The sequence below is a fragment of the Cynocephalus volans genome, chromosome 8 (assembly GCF_027409185.1).
Source record: "Cynocephalus volans isolate mCynVol1 chromosome 8, mCynVol1.pri, whole genome shotgun sequence".
NCBI classification, from domain to species: domain Eukaryota; kingdom Metazoa; phylum Chordata; class Mammalia; order Dermoptera; family Cynocephalidae; genus Cynocephalus; species Cynocephalus volans.
Genome location: NC_084467.1, coordinates 41022962 through 41050398, shown reverse-complemented (window position 1 = coordinate 41050398; position 27437 = coordinate 41022962). Strand labels below are relative to the sequence as shown.

Below are 27437 nucleotides of genomic sequence, written 5' to 3'. Positions count from 1 at the left end.
GGACTTGCTACTCGTTGTTCATGCCAGTCACTGATTCTTTGGGGTAAGTTGAAAGCCTACTGGACATGTAGCATTGAGGTCAATCAGGTAAAATTCATTGTCAAGATTTAAGTTTAAAAGCACCTTGTTAGGAAGTGGTTATTCTCTTTAGGTAGCTGCCAGTTATCAACAAAGCTCCCTTTGTTTAGATGGAAATTACTCTTCCTAGGAAGATATTTTCCACTAAGCCTGTATTCAGGACCACAGCTCAACAAACCTTCTGCATCAACATTCTTCTTTCCTTCCTGTCAGAATGAAATACTAATGGTGGGACCCATCAATCCTGATGCTGCCTCCTTATTTTTTATAACCAAGGTCACTTTGCTCTGAGTTTACATTTGCCATGCAAATTGAAATAAAACTGTAAAAGGAATTCTTGGCATTGGTTGCTGTGCTGATAGCGTCTTATTTTTCAACATGTTGAGATGGTGAGGAGGGAGTATTTGAAAAATGTAAGGTGATAGAAGAGACATTTGCTTGCCTGAAAATAATATTCATCTGCTTTAGGAGACATATCTACAAATCAGTGTAGCTAATCAATCAGTTGTTTTCTGGGCCTCTAGTTTATTGGATTAATGGTCTCTTGGAACATTTGGAGGCCTGTGGAGATGTCTGTGTCTGTGGTTTATCAGAACATCCATTCAAGGCAGGAATTAGGAAGCAGATTTTCTCCCTTTTACAAAAAGGAAGGCATAATGAATGGGGAAGAAATTAAAATGAATCAGTGGAAAAATCTTGGTTTTCTGAAACAAAGTGCTGTAAGGTGGATTCCCTCTGCCCCTCAGGATCCTAATTTTTAGGGGAGTATTTTGGAAGGATCTCTGTGGTTGACTCAGTTTGTTCTCGTATTTTCTTTTATAGAATCAAAATATCAGACTAAATTTTTTTGCATTTCCAAAGATTTAGAAGGTGTATCCAGGGAGACCCTATTTCTTCATCTTAGTGAGGGCTCTTCCCTCAGAATGGATTGACTACTTGAGGGGGTAGCACTCAGGAGGACTGTCTCAGATTTCTCTTTCTGGGCAGTGTTGGGAAGGAGAATTAGTCACCAATTGATAGCTGCTTTATTTTGAAAATAACATGCCTCATATGCATTTGTCTTTTGCTCTCTGAGGAAGTGAACTTTTAGTGGATAACTGAATGAAAATGAGGACAGCATGCAAAGATCTGTGGAGATTCTGTTCCAAGTGAAGAGAGCAAAAAATACAAAGGCCCTAAGGCTGAGAAAAACTTGATATGTTTGAAAAAATAGCAAGAAAGCTATTATATTGGAATGAATTGAATGAGTCAGAAAACATGAAATCAGAGTGAGAGGTAGGGTTCAGGTCATGTAGTGCCTTGTAGGTCATAATAAGGAGTTTGAATTTTAGTTTGTGTTTGATGGGAAGCTAATGGGAAAGGGAGTGACATAATATGATATACATTTTCAATTTGCGGGGAGGGGGAGCATATATGGAATCAGGGATTGCAGGATCCTGTGTAGTTAAGGTGAGAAATGTCGGTAGCTTTGACCAGAATTGTATCAGTGGAGATGAAGAAATTTTGGGCAGAGTCAGAACTTGCTGATGCATTGAATGTAATGGGTGAGGGAAAAGAGCAATCAAGGATTATGCCTGGTTCTGGTATTGGTAAATCCATTTACTAATATGTACAATACTAGCGAAAGAATAGAATTGGGAGGCAAGGATTATGAGGTCAATTTTGCACAAAATGAATTTGAGATACCTATTAGGCATCTAAGAAAAAATTTTAAGTAATTAGTTGAATTGAGTGCTTGAAGCTCAGAGGAAAAGTTAGGGTTTGAAATATATGTTAGGGAGTCATTAGCATAGAGATAATATTTAAATTCAAGAGAATGAGTGAAATCACTGCTGTGGATTGATCGAATTGTGTCCCCCTAAGTTTATATATGAGAAGCTTAATTCCCACTGTAACTTTTGAGGGTGGCAAATCCTATTATGGCAATTGGAAGGTGGAGCCTTGAAGAGGTCATTAGATTGTAGGACCATTCCCTAGTGAATAGATTAATAATGGTGGTCAGGGGGGTGGTTCTGAGTGCTTTAAAAGGAAAGCACTTGAGATTCTTTCTCTCTGCTCCACCATTTTCTGCCATGTGAGATCCCTGCATTGCTGTAAAGCTACCACCAAATACCCTTATCAGATGTGTTTCCTGGACTGTGGACTTCCCTGCCTATCAAACTGTAAGCAATACATTTTGTTTTCTTAAAAATTATCCAGTTCCAGGTATTTTGTTATAAGCAACAGGAATGGACTAATATAATCACCTAGGGAGTACATGTAGATAGAGAAGTGGAGAGGGATGAGATAGGAGCCCTATGGGTTCTCCAGCATTTAAACATCTGAAAGAGAAGCAGGAACCAACAAATGTAACAGAAAGAGTGACCGGTGAGCTAAGCGGAAAGCTGGAGAGTATAATGATGAAGCCAAGTGAGAAAAGCTTTTAAGAAAGGCATGAGTAATCAACTGTGTCAAATGCTGATTAAAGACTGAGTAAGGTGAGAACTAATCATTGATCACTGTATCTCTTTCCCATTCACCTTCTCCCAGAATGCAGTCCTGCTTCTACTGTGAACTATGCATGGCACTAACTGAGTAATAATTATATGTTTATTAATTACATTCACTGTAATTACCCATTCATTGCCCTCTGGCCTGTTTTGTGGAGGCTGCTCCCAATGTAGGAATGGGACATATTTAACAAGTTTATAGAAATGAGGTTATCCATAGTGTTGAGGAACCCACAAAATCATGTTCGATTAAATGCCCTACATAGCATGCCAGAGATAGGAGGGCTCTTAGAGATCACATAGTCCTATCCCCTCATGTTATTGATGAAGAAACTGAGACTGAGAGAAATAGTGAATTGCCCAATGCCAAAACCAAGGTGTCATCCTTGATTGCTCTCTTTCTCTCACCTGTTATATTCAATCCATCAACAAGTTTTTCTGACTCTGCCCAGCATTTCTTCATCTCCACGAATATAGCATTTTAACCTCAGAGCTGGGACTAGAACCCAGACTTCATGGGTTAGAGGTGGTTTTGACACATCCCTGTGCCGATTGTTCCTTCATATAAAGTTAATTCTTCCAGGTCTTGAAAACTTTTCTATTGTTAATGAATACATCCTATAAAGGGATAATGCTTAAACTAGTTTGAGTGCAAACTCTTCAGAAATGGAACACAGTTACCTAGGTGAAGGGAGGAATAAGTAGTTGGGAAAGGAAAATCACAAGTATTGAAGACAAGAGGCAGTGTTACACAAACACCAGCCTGACCTGGGTTTGAATCCCAATTCCATCTGCTACTACTGTGTGACCTCCAGTAAATTTCTTAACCTTCCTGAGTCTCATCTGTGAAATAAGGACAATAATATGGTTCCTGTTGATAAGTTGTGAAGATTAGCAAAAACATATCTAAAGTGCTCAGCTTTGCTTGATGTGTGGTAGATGCTCGGTACATGGTTGCTCTTTATTTATTATGACTTTATCTGTCTTCATTTTTCTTCTGCTCCTGGTGCTATGGGTGTCACTGCCAGCAGTCCTAGATTAATTCACTGTCTCCAGAGGCTGGTTGCTCTTGCTTCAGAACACTATTGCCAGACCTGTGACTTCTGGAACTTTGGCTGCTGTGCCCAATGGCAGGCTGGGAAGAGGACCCTTAAAACTTCTGGGAGCTGATATTTTCTACTCTAGGGCCCCGTGCAGGTCAAGCAGCCATCATCAGTGACAGCCATTGCTAAAGCTTTTCTCCTCTTCCCTGAGGGTGATTCTACTGCCTCCTTTCCACAAAGAAAATGCTTAAATATGAGCAAATAATTGTTAGAAAGAGAATACAGTCAGACCTCCATACCTGTGGACTCCACATCATTGTATTCAACAAACTGCAGATCAAAAATATTGGGGAAAAAATTGTGTCTGTACTGACCATGTACAGACTTTATTTTCTTGTCATTATTCCTTGAACAATGCAGTATAACAAGTATTTACATAGCATTTACATTGTATTAGGTATTATAAATAATCTAGAAATAACTTAAAGTATACAGAAGGATGTGCATATGTTATATGCAAATACTATGGCATTTTATATCAGGGACTTGAGCATCCATGGATTTTGCTGTCTGTCGGAGGGACTGGAACAAATCCCCCCCAGGTTACTAAGGGATGACTGTACTTCATTCAAACTAGCAAAACTTGATGAGGTGTCTTCAGCATGCTAGATAATGTGTTAGTCTCCAAACTCTGAAATTTTGATTTAGAAGAGGAGCTAGACATGGAAACAAACAACTCTTTCTCAATGGAGTGAACAGCTCACTCAGCAGAGATGCAAGAAGTGTAGTTATCTCCATTTAAGAAATTTGGGTTTGAGCTAGATATCTGGTGAATCTAAGCAGAAGAGACTTCCAGTTCCAACATTTAGGTCCTGACAACTATTTAGGAAATTTAAATAAATGAAAAAGATATCAAGAATGCATTGAGTTCACTCCCTCAAAAATGCTTTGGGTCTAGAAGTAGCATGGAGTAAAAAGACCTGAGTTTTAGTCCAGCTTTGTCACATTCTATTGTGCTTTCTCATCTGTCACATGGAGTTAGTGGTATGTATCTCCACCATCTCAGTTGTTGGGAGGGTGTTGTATGGATCAAACAAGGACCCAAGAAAGCAAGAAAAGAGAACTGACGAGATAGATAGGCTGAGATGAACAGTCCCATCCTTTCTGATCTTTGTTCCTGCTCTGAAAGGATTTCCAAACTAAATGTGGAGATGAGACTGAAGACACTCAAAGATTAGCCACTAATGTAAATGCTAAATTACAAAAAGTTTGTGGAAAAATTCAGATTATCTTTTAATTCTATTTTTGAAGTACACTTATGTATTTTATTTAATCTTCTTGAAGACTTTGTAGGTAGGTAGTAAGCATAAATAATGCTAACTTCAAATTTCAGTAGCTTAACCCAGTAAAGGTTTATTTCTCACAAACACTACAGAGTGACCTGAATCAGAAAGCTCCAATGGTTTGCTCTCCTTCAAGTGATAACTTGGGGATCCAGTATTCTTCAACTTTAGGATGCTGCCCTCCTCAACCCACTGCTTTCAAGATCACTGTAGAAGGAAAAAAAGAGATGACTGCCTATGGAATTTTATGTCCAATCCTGGAAAGGGGGCATACTTTATTTCCACATGTATTCCTTTGGCCAGTACCTGGTCACATGGAACAATCCAATTGCAAGGTGTATTAGGATATTCGTCTTTCCCAGAAAGAGAAAATGGTATTAGTCAACATCTAGCCAATATCTGCTGTAACATTGTCACCATTTTACAGATGGGAAAACTTCTCTTTGATGACCAGCCTGAGATTCCACAGTAAGGGAGGGAGTAAGGATGTACACCATGTAATCATGCTTGCCTAGAGCCAATAATAGTGTTCTTTGTTCTATAACCATATAGACCATTGATTTTTAAGGTTATTTTTGCTAGAGAACTCTTTTTATAATATGGATCTTTTAGAGAAGTCCAGCATGTAAAAGAAATCAATAGGAGTGAAGTATAGTGAACCAAAATAAGATTCTCTGGAAACCCTCTAAGATCCCCTATGGCTTAGTGTGGAAACCTCAGCACTAGATGATCTTGATGGGCCCTTCCAGCTCTGTCTCATATGTTTCATCTCTTGATTTCCTGATATTTCTGATATGAGGCACAAGATTAAAATAATGAATGCATCTCAGAACTGGGTATTTGTCATCCAAATTTCATGCGCCAGGGCCCAGAAATAAGCTGTGGAATTTAGCAGAAATCCTGGCAATGCATGTGCAGAGCCTTAAGAACCCTTTTCCTGCTACCCACCATCCATGCATAAAGTTATCTAATTGTACAGGGAACACTCTGAAAACTTTCCCAATGGAATAATAGATAAAGTAACTGAGAACTTTTTAATTTTATAAAGTGTATTCCTCCTTTTAATTTCCTTAATATAGAAATTAAGGTTCTGCAGTTTACTGAACAAATAACATGGAAAGTATTTTAGAGTTAGCTTGGGAGCTCGCCTTTGGTTGCCAGTTCGACTTTATTATTTGATTATCCAGATAAAGGCCAGCAGTAACAATGTACTCTGCCTTAAGTGGGTCAGAGGGGTTATCTCTTGTCCATTACCAATTCTAAATACAAGATTTAAATTCAAGGAGAAAAATCACACGAGAAGTTTGCTGAATTTGCTCAAGTAAGTCCCAGAGTAAGACACTTGCTTCTCTGGACCTAGATTATGATGATTATACTTTTCCAGAAAGTTCCTGACCTTAGGGGCAACAAATTCTGTGGTACTCTATTTATTCAGAAAACACATATGAGGACCAAATATGTGCCAGACACTGTAATGAATGGCAGAGATGTTCAGACTGGCCCAGAGCCCTTAACTCCTGCCTGTTGGTCCCATGGCTTACACATCAATAAAGGTCCCTCCATCAGCCTCCAGGGCACTTCTACAGGTACTCTCTTGAACACACTACCCGAGCAGGTTCTGATCACAGGGCAGTTACTTTCTTTTGGATTTGGGCCTTGACATTTTAGTTAGTTCCCTGCTTCTTGCTGACACTTTGTCGTGGTTTTAGGCAATTGTTCTTTGACCCAGGCTCACAACTACTGTCCAGTCTCACTACTGTCCTGCCTGGGCACGATCTGCAGTATAACCTGAGACAAGGCTCTGGGCCCCGTTTGCTTTGGCAAGGATGTGGGACAAAGAAGTGGAGATGAATGAACCAGTCTCTACTTTTAAAATATAAGGAATGAAAGGTGTTTAAGAGGTAGAATTGACAGGATTTGGAGACCAAATGGATTTTTGAAGATGAAGGAAAAGAGTTATCTCTAGGAAGATTCCCAGGCCACTGTATGTTACATGGATGAGTTGGCATTTAAACTTTATCTTAACAAATAAAACTTTAACATACAGAGGTGCTACAAAAAGTATGTCCCAGGGGGCTGGCCCGTGGCTCACTTGGGCGAGTGTGGTGCTGATAACACCAAGGCCCCGGGTTCAGATACCATATAGGGATGGCCAGTTAGCTCACTGGGTGAGCATGGTGCTGACAACACCAAGTCAAGGGTTAAGATCCCCTTACTGGTAATCTTATTATTATTTTTTTTTTTAAAAAGGGGTGTTCCAGGTAAAAGGAACAGCATGAGCAAAGGTCTATAAGTTATATATTCTAGATTCCCTTGAGGAATGTCTATGTCCTGTTTTAGGCATCTCTGACTTCTTTTTAACTGCCAGAACAGTTTGTTTTACGTTTTCCTCCCTTACTTCTCTTGGCTTTTTAAAGACAATAAAATATATACCTTAGTTTTCCATTTGAGAAATTTGGTAACCCTTTTACTTGAGAAGTTAAGCTTCAATAGTTCAGGAAATTTAACTGAATCAGTTTGAACACCACACTGATAATTAACTTGTTCCTCCTCCTTCCCATCACCCACAGGAGCCTGAGGGATCATTAATGAAAAGATTAGAGAGAGAGAGTGAGCCCTGTGCATTATTGGTGCTCAATAAATGTTAAATAATTGTCTAAATAGGACCCAGTAGAGACTGGCACTTTGCAGTAGAAACAGAAGCTCACAAAGTGTGCTTTTGCTGATAATCAGGTTTTGCAATTTATGGGAGGTACAGACTATGCACCATTAGTCATATATTGAAATCCACATGCATTTGTACAAAAAATGTCTAATGAATAATCCAGTTCTTCTAGAAAAATGAAAACTTATGCTGTGGAGAAAGTGCTAAATGTCATAGATACTGCCCTGGGGGATTCACTTTCTATCCTGTTGGAAAAGCTGCAGTCCATCTAAATGAGCAGGTGCAGGAAATAGGGATGTGATGACCAGAGGATTACTGGGCACACAAATGTTTTACCCAGAACATTCTGAGTCCTGCCCCAAAGTGCTCCAAGAGCCAGATTCCCATCTGTTAATTGAAAATCCTGACTGCCAATATGAGGGCTAACTTTGCCAAGCATGGATTGTGTGGTGTTAATGGCTTTGGGTAGAGCCTTGTGCTGCTTGCTGGCAGGGAGAATCCTGTTTGATTCTGAAGAGCCCAAATTTATATTTTAGAACATATTTTATTTGACAGCTAGAATCTAATGAATCTGACTTCATCTGTCTGTCTACAGATCTCTGCTTAAGAATATCAAACCTACAGTAAAATAGCTCCTCACAGTTTATAAAGCACTTTTCCTATCAACTCTCTCATTTGATCCTATGACAAGTAAAGGAAGAACAGAACCTAATATGTGTATGTGCTTTACATGCCATCTCATTTAATCTCTGAAGTCTTGCAAGGTAGGATTTTTAAATTCTCATTTTGCAGATGAAAGTCTAATGCACTGAGAAGCAAAGAATTTGCTCAACTTCTTCTTGAGCTGAGTAGAAAAAGCTAGTGGGGCATATATTAATCTTGGGTTCAAGTGTATTGTGATCTCATGATAGAAGGCCATATCTTCTGAACACCAACTTCATATTAAGAATTTCTACATCGTATTGAATCTGTAAACCATCTTGTGAGGTAGATATTATTATCACCATTTTATAGATGTGTTAATTCTGTAAACATTTATTGAGCACGTACTATATGCCAGGCACTGTTCTAGGCACTGGATAAACACTTTTGAATAGAACAAGCATGGTTCCTCCTTTCATGAACCTTACATTCTAATGGGAAGAGTCAATAAACATATATGCTTACGACTTATATAGTACAGAGACTAAGGCTCTAATTTAGATTGGGTGACATGGTAGGGCTTACTAAGGATGATACACTTAAGTTAAGACACAAATGTCAAGAAAGGCCTAGTTTTAGAAAGATCTAAGGAATTATAATTGCAAGCAGAGAGAACAATAAATGAATAGGCCCTTAGGGGATAATAAGCTTTGTGCCTTGTGATGATTGATTTTATGTGTCAACCTGACTGGGCCACAGAGTGCACAGATATTTAGTTAAACATCGTTCTGTGTGTGTCTGTGAGGGTGTGCTTCTGGATGAGATTAACATTTGAATCACAAGATTGGGTAAACTGGATTGTCCTCCCCAATGTAGGTAGGCCTCGTCCAATCCATTGATGCCTGAATAGAACAAAAGGCTGATTAAGGGGGAATTCACTCTCTCTGTTGACTGTCTTTGAGGTGGGGAAATTGGTTTTTTCCTGCCTTTGGACTAGGACAAAAACTGAAACTTACACCATAAGTTCTTCTGGTTCTCAGGTCTTTGGACTCAGACTGGTACTAAACCATTGGTCTCCTGGGTCTCCAGCTTGCTGACTACAGATCCTGGTACTTTCTACCCTCCATAAATATGTGAGACAATTTCTTATAATAAATAAATAAATAAATATTATATATATGTGTATAAATATATATATGTGTGTATATATATGTAATATATATTTAATATATGTAATATATATTTAATATATGTGTATAAATATATGTGTGTGTATATGTATAAATATATATATGGATATAATATATATATTATATATATATGGATATTATATATATATATGGAATTGTATACATATATAACCTCCTATTGGTTCTGTTTCTCTGGAAAACTCAGACTAATACATGCCTTTTAGGAAAAAATAACACAAACATTGTGGGAGAGTAGTGAATGATGGGAAGAGAGGTCTGAAATGAGTTTAAAAAGTTATCCAAGGCCATATGTCATAGGGCTTTGTAGCCCGTGGTAAAAAGGTTTTATTCTACATGTGATAGGAAACCATAAAATTGTTTTAAGCAGGGGAATAACACAATTCGACTTATGTCTACAAGAAAAGTTACCCTGGGTGGTATGCGGAGAATGGATTATATACCAAAAAAGACTGAAAGGCCAATTAGGAAACAATTGCAGTGTCCAGATGAGAAATGGTGGTGGTTTGGGCAAGAGTGGTAATATAAGAGAGAGGGGTAAAAAGACTGTGAATATTTTTTTTGTGGTTTTATCAACATAGCTTGTTTAGGTAGGGTCTAAGGAAAAGAAGAAATCAAAGATTACTCCTAAGCTCTTGACCTGAGCAAGTGTGTGAATAGAAGTGTCATTTACTGAGATAGAGAAGGCTGAGGGAGAAGCAGACTTTGAGAGTAAAATATTAGAAATTCTGTTTTGGCCGTATTAAGTTTGAAATGCCTATTAGACAATAAAGTGTATATGTTAAGCAGGCAGTTGAATGTGTGTCTGGAAACCAGTGGCCATATATATATATTCAGAGATCAAATGGTTTGTCAAATGTAACAGAAAAATTGGTTGAGCTTGTTCTGTTTGACAAAAGCTGGAAGCCTTCCCTAGCCCCAAGTGGAATTGATCATTAGTTGGATGTAAAACCAGGTTCAGCAATAGAATTTGCCCGAGGTAGGTATTTTCTTTTGCTATACTTCACTGTCATCCCCTAGATCCCTTTTGTTCCTACAGAATGGCTGGAAATGGAGTTTTTAACACTTTCTCTTGCTGACACACTTGATATATTACCAAGGAGTCGATGGGGAGTAATGAGCCTAATTCCCAAGGAGAGTCATTTGTGGCTATGATGGTTCCACTTAATATAATATTGAAGAACACGGGCTTCAGATTCAGCTCATGGGTTTAATTCCTGGCCATGTGATCTTCATCAAATCTTCACTCAAAACTCTCTGCACCTGTTACCTCATTTATAAAGTGAGAATACTAACACTTACTGGGACAGTCTGTAGTTAGTGTCTGCCATTTGCTAAATATGGATGATAACTATCATTAATAATAATGACGATGATAGTAATATTTTTTAGTCACCTTTCATATTAAATATTCGAGTATGCTTTCAAGAAGTGGCATGAGTCAAAGGGTATGAGTATCTTCAAGGATATAAATTGTGAAATCACCCTTCAAATTTTTAATTTCATAAAAGGGAAGATAAGTAGAAGGTAGCTTGATGTAGTAGAAAGAAGACTAGACTGGAAATCAGAAGGAACTGGATTTGATTTCTGGTTTTACCTCTATTCCCCTTTACTTCTTTGTACCTTAGTTTCCTTATCTATGGGTATATACTTGACTAACAGTACTTGCCATGCCTGTTTCCCTGCTTACTGCACAAGCTTGAGAGTATGGAATGGAAACAATGTGTACACAATTCAGGAATGGTTATAACTATAATTAATACTCATGGCTACCCAACAAACAGGTGGTAGTGGCTGAAGAGAATTAAACCTAGATCTCTTATCTATTGCACTGATCCTGACACCTGGCTCATTGCTGGACACTGCATCTGCCCTCACTCAGTTTGGGAAGACTGTGGGAATCGAGGCTTGATCGAAGTTCTCTGGACCAGATTTTATGAAAAGCTCATAAGTGAAGTCCAACGAATCTAAACAGTGGTCTGTTTCCAGCTGGGTCAAGTTGGCCATAGTCAAATTGAACTAGGAGGTTTGGCTTGAGTCCCATCTCTCATCTTACCTGTAGTCCCTGACTTGAAAAAGGCAGTCTTTAATATTAATTTTTTATAAATAGTCTGGATGTACTGAATTAATCACAATTCTTGTTTCATATATACTGTCATTATTGATATATATGGCCCTTTAATTTTATTATTTATTTATCTATTATTTTTAATTATGTAATGACTACTCAAGAACCCACTATCCAATTCAAGGAAAAAAACGTCAACAATAACTTACACCGTCCTTTTGCTCCCCATTTCTGTGCCTCTACCCCCTGATTAATTACTATCCTGAATTTTATGTTTTTAAAATAGTTTCATCAAATACATTGTTTGGTTAACTAATGCATTGTTTAATTTTTATTGTTTTGGAGCTTCATAACATGGATATAATGCAGTAGATGCTCTTCTGAGAATTTTTACATTTGATATTCATTCATATCGTTGAGTTTTACTATCGTTCATTTATTTTCAGTATTGTATATTATTCCATAGTGAGAATGTGCTTTACTACTGTTTTGTTTAAAATGTTTGGCACTGATATGCATGAGTGAATGGGTTGGTAATTTTCCTCTATCCTACTGTCCTTTTTTGGTTTGGGGATCAGAATTATACAGGCTTTATAGAATGAGTCAGGGAATATTCCACCTCTTTTTGTTTTCTGAAGGAGTTTGGTTAGAACTCACCTATAAAATAATCTGGCCTGGTATTTTACTTGATGGATGATTTTTAATTTCTTATCCATTATCTTTACTAGTTATTACTTTATTCAGGCTTCCTTTTTCTTTTTCCATACATTTTGGTAAGATATTTTTCAAGGAATTTGTTCATTTTGTCAATCATCATTGTCACCTCAGAAATGTTACCATTCCATACTGAAGAATTCTTATCTGTAAAACTTGCCTTCACGATGAATAAGTGGACATTTTCAAAGGTCTTTCAAATGTGGTCAGGGGTCAGGGAGGGAGATAAGCCCAACCAAGAAATGAGCTAACTTCCCTCTCTTCTTTCCTCTTCCCTCCTTTCCTCCTTTCATTGCCTGTTACATGCCAGACACTACATATATTACCTCATTTAATTTGTACCACACTCCTAAGAGCAGATGTTGTATTTTCTTGTTTAAAGATGAAGAAACTAGGGCCCAGAGAAGTTATGAAGCTAGAAAGCGGTCAGTTTGGAGGCAGGTTTGATTGATCTCAAAGCTTGGGCTCTTTCATGATGCCACACTGTCTCTCATTCTGAGTAATTACCTAGCTTTTCTACTTCCAGTAGTTCTCAAGCTTTAATATATGTAGTAATTGCCTTAGATGCTTGGTTAAAAATATTTCTGGGGCCCACAAGAAATATGTAGTCATATTTAGTAGTCTGCAGTAGGACCTAAAAATCTGCATTTTAGAAAAGCATCCCAGGTATTTTTGAAGCAGTTAGCCCCTCAGATCATACTTTGAGGAACCCTGAACTAGACTGAGGGCTTTGAGTATGGAAATGGTGTCTTATTTATCTCATTTCTCTGTAAGGAAAAATGCAACAATTTGTGGAAGAAATTGCTGAATAAATGAAATAATAAATGAGTGAATTTAGGTGTATTTTTTTGTCAATGACTTATTCCTTGTGATCCAAAAGAACTTCTTTGACGTATTTACTAGTCTCTGGTATTGATATTTCTCCCTTTGCTTGGTGTCCCTTTGGTCTGTGTTATGCTCAGTGGGTTGAATAGCCTTTTCCCTCTTCCTGTACCTCAGATTTTGCTCTAGCAGGGAGAAAGATTTCCTATCATTTTAAATGTCATCCACCCTCCTATTAGTGTGTTCCACACTGAGAATGGTAAACAGGCTACTGGGTGGAAGGGCACAGGGATGGAGAGGTGACCAAATGGAACCCCACTAGGTTTGTTCTCCTCTTGCTAAGTGGATCTGTACAGTCTTAAGGGAGCAACCTTAGGGAAATAAGCATGTCAGTCTTTATCTAAAGTTTCTCAACTGTAGTCACTAATACCCTGACCTACAGGCCCAGTATCCCCACTGCTCCTCCATCCCTGAGCAAATCCTGATCAAGCCAATGATCTGTCATCTAACTCAACCCATAGGTGAACTCTGAAATTTGTTTTGTTGCTATAAATCTGGTATCTAGTGTGCCTGAATGTCTTGATCATTTTTCCTGACTAAACCTTAGTCCTCTACCTGGGCTGAAAACCAGTCTGAATGGGTCTGAAAGAAGTTGCTGAAGAGTGTCATGCACAGGTACCATTTTGTCTTTTGTATGTTGGTCCATAGTGAAAGAAAGAACTCCATTCAACTTCCTTTGCTTCCCTTCTGAACTTTGCTAATTTCTGTTCCAAAACACTACTTCATATTTTTAATAACATTTAGCAGTGTCTCACATCTTGAAAGGGGAAACCAAAGTACCTTTGAATTTCATTTTCTTAACTTTTCAGGGAGGATCATAATATTGACCTGCCTTACAGAGCATTAGGATTAACTAATTAACACTGAATAGTACTTTGGAAATGTTGAATACTATAGAAATGCTAAATAGCATTATTAGACTCAGAGTATAAAAGACAAATGAAACTCCAAACTTCATTTAAACACTTTTGTATTATGAGATTTTTTTCTCTCAAAAGAATTTTAAAAGAGATTATATAGCTACATTCCTGGTTTCAAATAGGAAATGTCACAATGAGTAGAAAACATGGATGTCTAATTGTTCCGCCTCTCTCTTCATTTCCTGTTTCTTCACAGTGTCACACATTCATTCAATAAGCATTTTCTGGTTGCCTCCTTGTTGACAAGCACTGAGCAAAGCACTGCAGATGCAGTCATAGTCTCTGACCTGTGGGAGATGGAGATACATATGTTCTCAAGTAAATGTACTACTACAAGACAGACTCAGTGATATTATAGAGATGAAGAGTGTGAAGGGAGAGAATTATCACATTCCAACTGTCAGTGTATTTCTGTGGTAGACGGGAAATTCAGGATGTTTTCACACAGTAGGCATTAATGGGGTTATGCTTGAAAGATTAATAGAATTTTGGTAGACCACAAAAATAACATGAGGAATTCTCACACCTGCATTTTTTTTAGTTGGGAGAGCTATAGTTCGGAGAGGTTATACAACTGGTCCAGGGTCACACAATAAGTCAATTCCTGATTCAGATCAAGGACTCAAATTTCCTCATTTCTATTCTGATATTCTTTGCATTGAACCAACTGTGTTGCTTCCCTTAATAGTAAAGAAAAATTTACTAAATGTCTATTTATCATAATTCTTAATGAGATTATGATGGGAAATTGAGATCCCTATACTAAGATTGCCCAAGGTGGGAGGGCACTGCATGCAAACAGAGAAAAGTAAAGGCCCTTAGAATGTTGAGGTGGGATAACAGGAGTTGGCTGGTTGTGGAGAAGGGATGAATGAATAATCATCCGCACACCATGAAGTGGAAGGTGTTGGGGAAATAGTTGGAAGTAAAATTAGGTAGGTAAACACATGGATTTAAGAAGGGATTTGAATGTTAGAATAAGTTTTTGTCATGTTGAGTCTGAGGTGGCAGCACAATGACCAAGTAGAAATGGCTAGTGGATAGTTGAAGCCTCAGCTCTGAATGAGAGGACAACATGATCTGGGAGTTATTAGCATAGGAGTGATATGAAAATAAAGTCATGAAAATTAATGAGGTCCCTGAGGGAAGGACAGAGAAGATCAAGATTCAGTAATAAAACAGTTTATGGCATATTAGCTCAGTGCAATTCTTGGATTATACATGGAGAAACTAAAATGAAGAAAGAAGAAATTTGCTTAAAATTACCCAGTAAATTAGTAGCAGAGTTGGAACTAGACCCCATGTTTTTTTCAGTCCCAGAGCCTCCTTCTCTTTCACCAAAACTTATTTTAATCAGTTTCAGTGTTCTGCAATAGAGGACTGTAGCTGCTCAAGTGAAATCGAAACTTGAAATGGAAACCAAAATCATGAGCAGGAAGGGAATATTGCCTTCTTTATTTTTAATCAATTTTCGCCCAGCAATTCTTAAGTTCATCTTAGAAGGTATGGCCTCTGGGGATCACGGGAACTGCAAGTTTCCAGGTGATTTCATGGGTTCATTTGTCTCTCCGGTTCCTTATCCCCTAGGTTCTGTTGTTATTAATTCCCTTTCCTGAGGGACAGTTTGCTGAGAGACATTTGGGCTTATTTATTGCTAGGGAATATTTGGTTCCTTTTTCAAAACAGAAATGTCCCCTTTTCTTCAGCTGCTAGAGAACCCCTGCCCTTAACATACCCTCTACTTCATCTGCCCGAAGATTGTCTTGACATGCTTCCTAATCCGCAATTCCCTGCTCCCCCCTCAACAGTGACAGAGAAATTACGATTCAGTTTTAACCACTACTTATATGGTTTGAATGATGGTGTCCACTCCAAAATTCATGTTGAAACTTAATCACCAGTGCAACAGGATTAAGAGGTGTGACTGTTGAGAGGTGATTGTCATGAGGACTCTGCCCTCATGAACGGGATTAGTACCCTTATAAAAGAGCTCAAGGTTGAAGGGAGAGCCCTCTTACTTTTCCATCCCTTCTGCCATGTGAGGACACAGTGTTCCTCCCTTCTGTAGGATGCAGCGACAAGGTGCCCTTTTGGGAGAAGAGAGCAACCCTCACCAGACACCAATCCTTCTGGTGCCTTGATCTTGGATTTCCCAACCTCCAGAACCATAAGAAGTAAATTTCTATTGTTTATAAATTACCCAGTGTGTGGCATTTTGTTATAGCAGTAGCAGAAATAGACTAAGACAACTGTCTACACTGATCAAGGGTTCAATTTAATTTAAGTGAAATTATTTCAATTGCCTAGTTTGATCAGTATAATTACACTCCCCTTACAAATAAGGGAACTGAGATGCAGATAAAATAAGGGGTTATGTGACATGTTTCTGGTAGACCGAATAAAGGGCCCCCAACGATGTTCATGTCCTACTCCCTGAAACCTGTGAATATGTTGTCTTACAAGGGAAAAGGGACTTTGCAGATGCAATTAAGTCAAGGATTTTGGGATGAGAAGATTATGCTGTAGTAAGCAAGTGAGCCCAATATACTCACACAGGTTCTTATGAAAGGGAGATTGAAAGGATAAAAGAAGAGATATGATGATAGAAATAGAGAGGTCAGATGAGAGACAGATTAGAAGATACTATGATATTGGCCTTAAAGATGGAGGAGGAAGGGTTCAGAAGCCAACGAATGCAGGAAGCCTCTAGAAGCTGGAAAAGGCAAGTAAACAGATTTTCTCCTAGAGCCTCCAGAAGGAATGTCATACTGCAAACACCTTCATTTTAGAAGTTCCTATCTCCAACACTGTAAGATAATAAATTTGTGTTGTTTTAAGCCACTAAATTTGTGGTAATTTCTTATAGAAGCAGTAGGCAACTATACAAAAAAGTCACACAGCAGGTAATTTTTCCAGTGATTTCCATTTTGCCAGATGTGAAGAATACCTCTCTACCCTCATTTAGCTGAACCCTGCCTCACTTCACACTGTTGAATACTTCTTTCTTCATGATTCTATTTCCTTTTTCCATGATACCACATATTCCTTAATCTGTTTCTTCTTTTCTGATCATTCTTTGTTAGTGTCAGTTATGGGCTTCACCTTTTTTGTTACCTCCTAAATATTTTCCTTCCCTTCTCTTTGTACTATCCCTTCATACTAACTCACTCATACCTCATGGCTTCTACCTTTCACCTGTGTGTTAAGGATTCCCAAAGATGTCTGTCCTCTAAGCTTGAGATTGCCTAGTCAAATCTTGAAGAATTGAAAATCAAGACAAAGAATATCTTAAACACAGCCATAGACAAACGTCCAATAATCTTCAAATGTGCAATAGATATGACCTTTTGATAAAGGTGATGGAAGTCTGAAGACAGGCGATTTACATCTTTAAAGTGCCAGAAAAGATAAGCTATAATTCAATTCCCAGTGAAAATATCCTTCAGAAATGAAGGCAAACAAAATCTGAGAAAATTCATTCTTACAGTCACTTACCAAAAGAAGTACCAAAGGAAGTTCTTCAGGCTGAAGAAAAATGATCCAAGATGTGCTTCCGCAGTTTGACTGTGAAGTTCTCAAGTGAAGTTTTCTTTGTATTTATCCTGCTTGAAATATACTGTTTCTTGAATCAGTGAATAAAGTTCTTTTGTAAATTCTCAAAAATTCTCAGAACTGTGGGAAAGAATGACAAGCAATGGAAAAGGGTAAATATATGAAGAGAAATATATTGACTGTTTTAAAACGATAGTGATAATAGTATCTTCTGGGTGTTACAACACAGGGAGAAGTCTCGTATATTTCACAATGTGGTAGTAGAAAAGGTAGAAGGGAGTATGGGATTAAATGATCATAAGATGTTTGAATTTTTCTTAGGAAGCAGACGTAAAAATGTAATGATCTGTACGCTTAAGGTTTTTGTGCTTTACTGTGTGTCAATTATCTCGATTCAAAATGAAAAAAGCAAAAAATGAAAAAACATTGATATATTAAGAGAAAAGTTATAGATAAATTTATTGAGGTTATTTGTACATGGGATTCAGCCTGACAGTATTTCCCTTTTCTCCTCCGTATATTCCAAATATGAGGTCATTCATTCTTTCAACAAACATTGCTCGAGATCATTTGTTTATTCATTCAACAAATATTCATTGAGGCCACTGTGTGCCACTCACTGTGATAGGCACTGGTTATATATAGACAGTGAGGTTAATAGGTTGTTAGAAGTGTTCAGAAATGAATAAATGATAGTGGTTAGTGAAGGAGTAGAGAAGAAATGAACTGGAACTAAACTTTCAGGATTTCTGCAACAAACATCTTCGTGAATTAAGGATGAAGAGAGAGGGTCAGATGGTCTGATTTTTCCCTTGGTTCTGTGCTGCCTAAGATCACTCCTATATGCTTGCTTTTCTAGGACTTACTTCAAGAAAACAAATTCAGCAGTTTTTAATGCCCTCTAAACACAAACATTTGGGAAGCCTTTCAGGCAACTGTGGTGCCAAGAGGAAAGGAATGGTTGATATCTTGTCTGTCTCTTTCGTCCTCTACTGAAGTAAACAGAAGTGGTTCAGGTTTCTCAGAATACAGTGGTCAGGCTGCTGGAGAGAATACCAAGCTCTGTTGGAGAATGGACTCAGAATGCCATTAGAGTGCTGGCTGCTGAGCTGAACACAATGCAATGACCATGGACTTATAGCCAGGAGATGAAATGGGTTTTCTGTTGTTAAAGCAACTCTGCACTTAGTTTCTCTTCCTTCTGTCATAATGAAGAGGTTAAAGAGGCATGCTCTGAATGATTAATGCTGTTAGAGAGAAATTACTTTTTTGATCTATCTGGGTTAATTTACTTTGCTGTAGGTCTCTCCCTTAAATTGACAATAGCATATGATCTTTGGATAAGAAGCTCAGTTAAATAAGCACTGAATTATGAAATAAAGTCATTCATTCATTCATGTATCCAGCTAGCTTTCACTGAACTCCTAGAGTGTTGTCAGACACTGTGTTTGTTATTGGGGATACATATGTAATTAGTTATAGTTTTAACTAATTCTACTTTTATGATCAAAGATTGACGAAGGAAAAGCAACTAAAATGAAGTGACAAATATTAGAATTCATTGTGAACTAAATGCTAAGGGGCACAAAAGAGGAAGTAATTAATTCTATATGAGGAATCAGAGAAGGCTTATTCAATGGATGCCATTTGAACTGGACTTACAGTAGTAGGTGTCTGCCAGGACTTAGGGGCCATTCTGAGTAAAGGAAAAAGCAGGAGAAAAGACATGAAGACTCAGTTTCCCGTGTGGCAAAACATGAGTAATCTAGAACATGGGGTATGTGTCAAAAAGTTGTAGGGTGTAAGAATAAAGACTATAAAATGAGATAGAAGTCAATTGTGAAGGGCCCTGAAAGTCATTGTAAGAGTGGACCATCTATAATGAGTTATGTTTTACAACCCAAAATGTTTCTTTCAGTTTTTTTAAGCATTTTCAAAACAGTTAACTGCGTAAAAGATACATAACAAACCATAATTAATTTCCTTATATAATCCTAGTAAAATTCATTTAAAAATTTTATTGTGATAACTTTAAAAGATGTAGGAGAATACAAAGAAAGACATTACAAACACATTTGTTTCCCACTCAGAATTAACAGCCATTAATATTTTGTCATACTTGCTGTTTTTTTTGTTTTGTTTTGTTTAAGATAGGAGGCATTACAGATTGATTTAGTTTTCTCTGGCTGATGCAAAAAATTACCACAAACTGGGTGCCTTGAAACAATAAAAATTTATTCTCCCACAGTCTTTGATGCCAGAAATCTGAAATCAAGGTGTCTGCAGGGCTGTAATTACTCTGGAGGCTCTAGGAGAGATACCTTCCTTGCCTCTTCTAGCTTCTGGTTGCTCCAGGAATTCCTTAACTTCTTTGACTTTGTGGCTGCATCACTCCAATATCTACCTTCATTTTCACATCACCTTTTCCTCTTCTGTTTCTTATAAGAACACTTGTTGAATGTAGGGTACACTGGACAATTCAAGATTATCTCATCTCAGAATCCGTAACTTAATGACATCTACAAAGAACCCTTTTCTAAATAAGATAGCATTCACCAGTTCCAGGGATTTGGATATGGACATAAATTTGGGGGACCATCATTCAACCCACCACATAGATATAGCTGAAATCACTTTTATTAAAAACAAACAAACAAACAAAAAATGAGTCATTTCTCATCCCCACTCACAAAAGAGGGTATGTTACCTTCTTGCCCATTTTCATATTGTTTTACATCATTCGTTCTCATCCATATAAAATCGTCTAGTATTTTTTATATATGTTATGGTTTCAGATTTATAAAGATATCGTTATCCTATCCAAGTTATTCTGAAATTTATCTTTTATCTCAATATTATATTTCTGAATGCTGTGTAGTTTTGAGAACTAAAACTAGCTATGCTCTAGTCTATTCCTCTATTATTTTTTATTAATCAGGAAAGGCTAGGCTCAGTTATTTAAACCATCAGTATTTATTTCTCACTCCTGATACATAATCAGCATGGGTCGGTGGGATGCTCTGCTCTACAAACTCACTCAGAACCCAGGCTGAAGAAGCTTTCACCATCTTGGCAGTACACCATCTGAAAAATAAGGCCTCCTCAGTTACTACAGCAATAGAAAAGAAAGTTGTAGGATTTTACACAAGCAATTAAATACTTCAGTGCAGAAGTATCATTTCCATTCACAAGTGGTTGGCTAGAAATAATCACATTACCACACCTGAATGCAAAGGAGATATAGAAGTATGTCCAGAAGGAGAGGAGAACCGGATATAGAGAACAATAGAAAACTCAACCTCTTGGCTATTATTCCACCCTATGAATATACCACATTATAAACCCATTCCCCTATGGATAGACATTAAGCAAGTTCCAGCTTTTTTGACACTGCAAATAATGCTGCATTAAGCATTTGTATGTGATCACTTTTACCCATATGTGAGCATTTCTTCAAATCATGTACCTAGAAGTGAAATTATTGTTTGACAGGTTATGCATATTTTTTTTTTTTATTTTAGTAGTGGCTGTCATATTGTTTTTAAACTGGATGATTCATTTACATTCTCACCAGCAATATTTTATAAATATGCTTTATTTTTTCATGTCAATACATTCTAAATATTTCCTATACATTACATTTTTTTTATAAGATTCTTTTAAAAAATTCTCAGGAGTCCTTTGTTTAGATGCATTATAATTTATTTTACTAATCTCTTAGTGTTGAACAATTAAGCTCTATGATAAACAGTGATATAATAAACATTTTTGTGTTCACCATAATTATTTCATTAGATCAAATTCCCAGATATGGAATTGAGGTTATGTACATTTAAAACACTTTTGAGACATATTAATAAAATGCCCTCTGAGTTCTGCCATTTTACACCTCTTCTAGCAGTGTATAAGTGTGCCAGTCTCTCTAATTGCTTACAGAATTAAATAATACCCTTCCTTAATCATTTAACTTCTTTTACTGGTTATGTTAAACGTTTTTGATAAGACTAATGGAAATTTATTGTTTTGTTTTGTTTACTTTTTGTTTTTCAACCTCATGTTCATGTTCTCTCTCTTTCTCTCTCTCCGCTCCCCCACCCCCCACTCCCTCTGTAATTGTGATGATTTTCTTTTTGGTTGTGAAGCTTTTTTTTTTTTTCTTTCTCTAATTATTAGACTTTTTGAGCAGTTTTTGGTTTGTAGAAAGAAATGAGCAAAAAGTAAAGGATTCACATATACCCCCTCGCCATTCCTTTAATTTCCCCTACAATTAATATATAGCATTAGTGTGGTACATTTGTTACAATAGATGAGTCAATGTTGATACATTATTACTGACTAAAGTTCATAGTTGCATTAGGGTTCACTCTCTGTGTTGTACGTTCTGTGGGTTTTGACAAATGTATAATGACATATATCCACCATTATAATTTCATACAGACCACAACAATAAAGCAAATATCACAATTAAGTGAGTAACACAATTTTTTTTTGTTTTCCCAGTGCATAAAATTTATGTTTACACTATACTGTAGTCTATTACTTGTGCAATAGTATTATGTCTAAAAAACAATATATATGTTAATTAAAAAATACTTTATTGCTAAAAAAAATGCTAACTATTTTTTGAGCCTTTGGTGACTCATAATCTTTTTGCTGGTGAAGAGTCTTTGATGGTGCTGACTAATCAGTGGGTGATTGCTGAAGGCTGGGGTGGCTGTGGCAATTTCTTAAAATAAGAGAACAGTGAAGTTTGTTGCGTTGATGGACACTTCCTTTCATGAAATATTTACCTGTAGCATGTATTGCTGTTTGATAGCATTTTACCTGTAGTAGAACATTTGTTAAAATTGGAGTCAATCCTCTCAAACTCTGCCACTGCTTTCTCAACTAAGTTTAGCAATATTCCAAATCTTTCGTTGTCATTTCAACAATGTTTACAACATCTTCACCAGGATCAGATTTCATCCAAGGAACCACTTTCTTTACTTATGCACAAGAAGCAACTCCTTATCTTTTAAAGTTTTATCATAATATTGCAGCAATTCAGACACATCTTCAGGTTCCACTTCTAATTCTGGTTCTCTTTTTTTATTACTATTATGTTTTGTAACTGTGTATCGCTGATATATAGGGAAGCTATTCATTCTTTTATGTAGGTTCCATTTAAATCATCTGTGATTGAAGTAGTGTTTCTGGGAATTGTAGTGGCATTCAATTCCCTTGTGTATCTCTGTATTCTTATCCATTAGAGGCAATGAGAAGAATTGAAAAAGACCTTAATGTAATAAGGCCTGAAATCAAATCCTACAACTATCTCTGTGACATGGCAAGATATTTAAGCATCATTGATTGTTAATTTACTAATATATAAAGTGGAATATTCATGTGAGGACCAGACAAAAATAATGATCATAAATTTCTTTATTAACTGTATTGTCATGTGATAATACTGATGGCTATCATTAAGTATTGGGCTAAATATTAATTCTTATTATGCTCACAACAATCTTATGAAGTAGGTAGTATTATTATCCCAATTTTATATATGAGAAAATGGAGGCTTAGAGAAATCTTAGAAGCAATATAGTGCAGCGGTTAATGAATGAGGGTTTCGGTGGCTGACTGCCTGGTTTAAATCCCAGCATGTAAACTTACTCACTATATGACTTTGGAAACATTTCATAACCTCTCTGAACATCAATTTCCTTATTCCTAATATGAAGAATATCTGCTACAGAAGTGTTTTCTTTTTGAGATGTTTTTTTGTTTGTTTTTGGGGTGTTTTTTTTTTTTGAGGTGCTTAGAATTGTGTCTTACATGTAAAAAGTGCTTGATAAATTTAAGCCAACTTAGCAGTTAATGCTGCCTCCTTTGAGGCCAGAAATGCTGTGACAGTCTTAGAGTCACGTGTGTTCCAGGATCACCCTAATGCCTTAAAGGAATGCTATAGGATCAGAATTTCTCTCCTTTAATCAAATTCTGTGTCGTTCAAAGCTAATTTTATGTAAATAGATTAAAGAGAAGCTTATGTGATTCCATTGATTGTGGCCACAATTTGGACAGCATTTTCTGATCAGTTAGAACAAGGCCTGAACAGCAGCCCTCTATATCTTAAATTTTTACCTCCCTCATCTAATCTTTTAGAAATCCAATTGGCTTTTCCACTGATACTGCCCTACTCTGAACCATCATTACTGGAACAGCCTCATAGTTGATCTTTCTGCTTCTACCCTTAGCTCCCTACAGTTTGTTGCTAAAACAGTAGCTGGGGCCATCCTTCTAAAACTTAAGTCAGATCTCATTATGCCTTTGCTCAGAATTCTCCAGTGACTTCCCACTTCACTCAGAATAAAAGGAACTTAAAATATCTTAGGAAGCACTACTTAATCTGGCCCCCTGTATCTCCTCTGACCTCATTTCTTACTACTTTGTCCCTTGCTCACCCTGTTCCTGCCACACGGATCACTTGCTCTTCATTGATCATTCCACGCATCCTCCTAACTGTTCCCTCTGGAATATTCTTTCCTCAGATATTTATTTGGCTAACCTCATTCCCTCATTTAATTCTCTGCTAAAAACCAACCTTCTAGTGAAGATTTCTTTGACCACTGTGTTTAATAAACAAACCATTTCTATTCCCACCTTACTCACCAGACTCATTCCCTGTGTCCTTCTCTACTTTTTTAAAATAGCATTTAATAAGTCTATTTGTCTATTTTGCTTACTGAGAGTACATGATATTCTCAGATGCTTAATATTTAATACTGAACTTGGTAGTACATTTGTTTGCATTAGAGAATAATGAAATTATTGGATTTGATAGTCACTTAGGGATCATCTAATACAACCCCTTCATGTTCCGGAAAAGTCAGTGACCATGTAATTTTATTTCTTTATTATTTATGTCTACCACTTCTGGAAAGGATGTAAGCTACTTACATTAAAAACAATGAAAACAGGGCTGGCTGGTTAGCTCACTTGGGAGAGTGTGGTACTGGTAACACCAAGGTCACAGGTTTGGATCCCCATAATGACCAGCTGTCAAAAAAACAAAAACAAAGAGAAGAAAAAAAAAAAAGAAAGAAAAGAAAAGAAACACACACACACACACACAAACAAACAAACAAACATAATAGGATGATTATAACAAAGATAAAATAACTAGAGGTAAGCAATGAAGGAAAGAATAAGTTTAAAACTGACCTGAATTTCGTGGTAGCTGGGGAAAACAAGGGAATACTTGGAATTAGGTCGTTCTTGTTGAAACATGACTACAGATCACCAATATCAAAATTATCAAAGGTGCTTGTTTTGTTCGTACAGATTCCTGATTTACTGTAGACTCACTCAATCAGCATAGTTTGTTCTTAGGGTTACTCCTGGGAGTCTGCATTTTTTTAGAACTCCTCAGGCGAGTCTTATGCCTTTTAAAGTTTGCAACCCACTACCTTAAGAGGTATGTATACATAAGGAATCCTGAATAGCAGGATGAGTATTATTATCAAGCAGAAAAGGATTCAATATGATTATAGCAATCAAATTTTTTTTTCAAGTGAAATAACTTGCCAAAGATCACACAGAATGTTGGGCCTAGACCAGAACTCATTTCCTACCTTTCAGCCTTTTATTATTTCAGCTACACCTAGACTAGTCACTGCAGTCTACTGGTCCAGTCAATTTATACTGGTGATCAGATTGAGTTGGTTGATTTCATACTGTCAATAAGTTTGTACTCAGAAACTCTCATTTACCCAACATATAAGATGTTGTCTATACTCAAGGATTACATGGTCTGAGAGATATAACCTGGATACCATCTCTCCGATTAAATGAGATAAACCATGTAAAGTGTCTATTACGTGGCCTATTACACAGTGCTCAGTAGGATTAATATCCTTTGTATTCTCCCAGCCTCCTGCCTTCTCTTGTCTAAACTTCAGCTTTTTGCATCATTTAGTGTTCCTAGAATACATCTTGTAATTTCTTCCACACTGCCTTTTTTTGTTCTGTTCTCTCCACCTAAATTGTCCCCATTCCCTAAGTATCCTAGCTGATGAGGCTCTAAATACAAATGTTAGAAGATGAAAAAAAAAAATTGTTCTATTATTAGTCCTTTGTCTATTATAAAGACCACTGGGCTAAGAAGCGGGAGACTTGGAATCTGGTCCTATATTTACCATGTGATCTAGGTTATATTTCTTTCCTCTGGACCTCGACTTACCAGCTGTTAAAATGAGACAACTAAATAATCTTCTAAGGTCTTTTTCAGCTAGAACACCTGTAGAGCATACCTACCTTTGCATTTTGATTGTTTTTAGAATTCTGATGACTTTGTAATAGTGAAATTTGCTAGTTATTACATAGACATTGAAGACTTTCTGATGTATCTACATTTTAAATCACCCCAATACATGTAACAATATTTGACATGTACATTTGTGCCTGATATAATCAATACAACTTAAACTACACTGTTTGGGTTCCTTTAAATGACTTTAGCATAATAAAATTAAAAGTAATTTTAGTTGTGTATGTGTTTTCATGCAAGTGTGTGTGCATATATGATGTCTCATCAGATTGAAGATATCTGTCTTAAAATCATTTTTTGACAGTTTTTTTTGTTGAAAGATAATTGATTATATATATTTGTGGGGTATAGAATCGAACATCAATACACGTGTACAGTATGTGGTGATCAAATCAGGATAATTAGTATACTCATATTTAGAAAACATATCCAATCTTTGTGACCCTTAACCAGTTTCTCACCAACCCCCCTTCTTTTCCACCTCTAATAACCACAGTTCTGTTCCCCCCCCCCTTTTTTTTGAAAGTTCAGTGTATTATTATCTGAATTTATTCCTTCCTTCCTTTCTTTTCTTAACCTATGTGGAAAGCCCCAGGAGGAATGAGATTAAAATTGTATCTCCCGCAAACAGAATGGCTGGTTACAGAGGCACGTATCCATCTGCAAATCATGATACCAGTACACATTGTTAGGCTAATAAGATAGCACTAGTAGACACTCACAGAGTAAATATTAGAAACATAAATGTATGTATATGATTGATATTTCTAGATATTTTAGTTGCAGTATCTCTAATCTTCACATCAATCTTATTAGTTTGGACTCATTCATTGTCCTCATTTGACAAATGAGGGAGCAAAGATCAAACAGTATATGTATGGTAAAAGCCAGAATTCTGACCCAGGTCTTCATTTCTCCAAATGCTATGTTCTTTCACCTCATCAGATAAATTTGGAGTTTATCAAATAGACTGAGATGGATCTCCATGTTGAGGGCCAAGGTCTTAGGTAGAGTTGTCAGTGGAGAGACAGCAGTTTTTGTATGAGCTTTTGGAAAAATGATGGACTTGCCATATATGGAACTTTCCGTTTGTCACAAGATACATTATACAATGGCTGGGTTCAAAAGTACATGAGAGTCCCTTTCTAGAGAAATTCATTTTTCCCAGCCTTACCTGGTGCTGCATATTTATGTACTCCAAATTGTGGATTTGGAATTTATTTAAAGAGAATCTGGCCACATTTGAGGCAACATGTGTAGTGGAGAGAGCAGAGGATCTGAGTTCATCTTACCCTCATGCAAGTGATCTAAACTTTCTTATCCTCAGCTTTCTCATCTGAAAATGGTGCAAACAGTGGAGGATTGTGATGATAAAAATTGCCATAGTGATTCATGATCAGTCTTCATGAGACCAGAGACAATATATTCTCAAGAAAGTTAAAACTGAAACAGGATATAAACAGTCCCATGAGACTAAGTTTCATATGAACAGTACTGAAATCAGCATGCTCATCATTTCTATCAC

The 27437-nt window shown here is 36.9% G+C and overlaps 1 protein-coding gene across 1 annotated transcript in view; it reads left to right on the top strand.

The window, feature by feature from the left end:
* The window catches only part of AGBL4 (AGBL carboxypeptidase 4), a 1343713-nt gene that overhangs the window by 492114 nt on the left and 824162 nt on the right, over positions 1-27437 (top strand). The gene's annotated exons all lie outside the window — the stretch shown is intronic.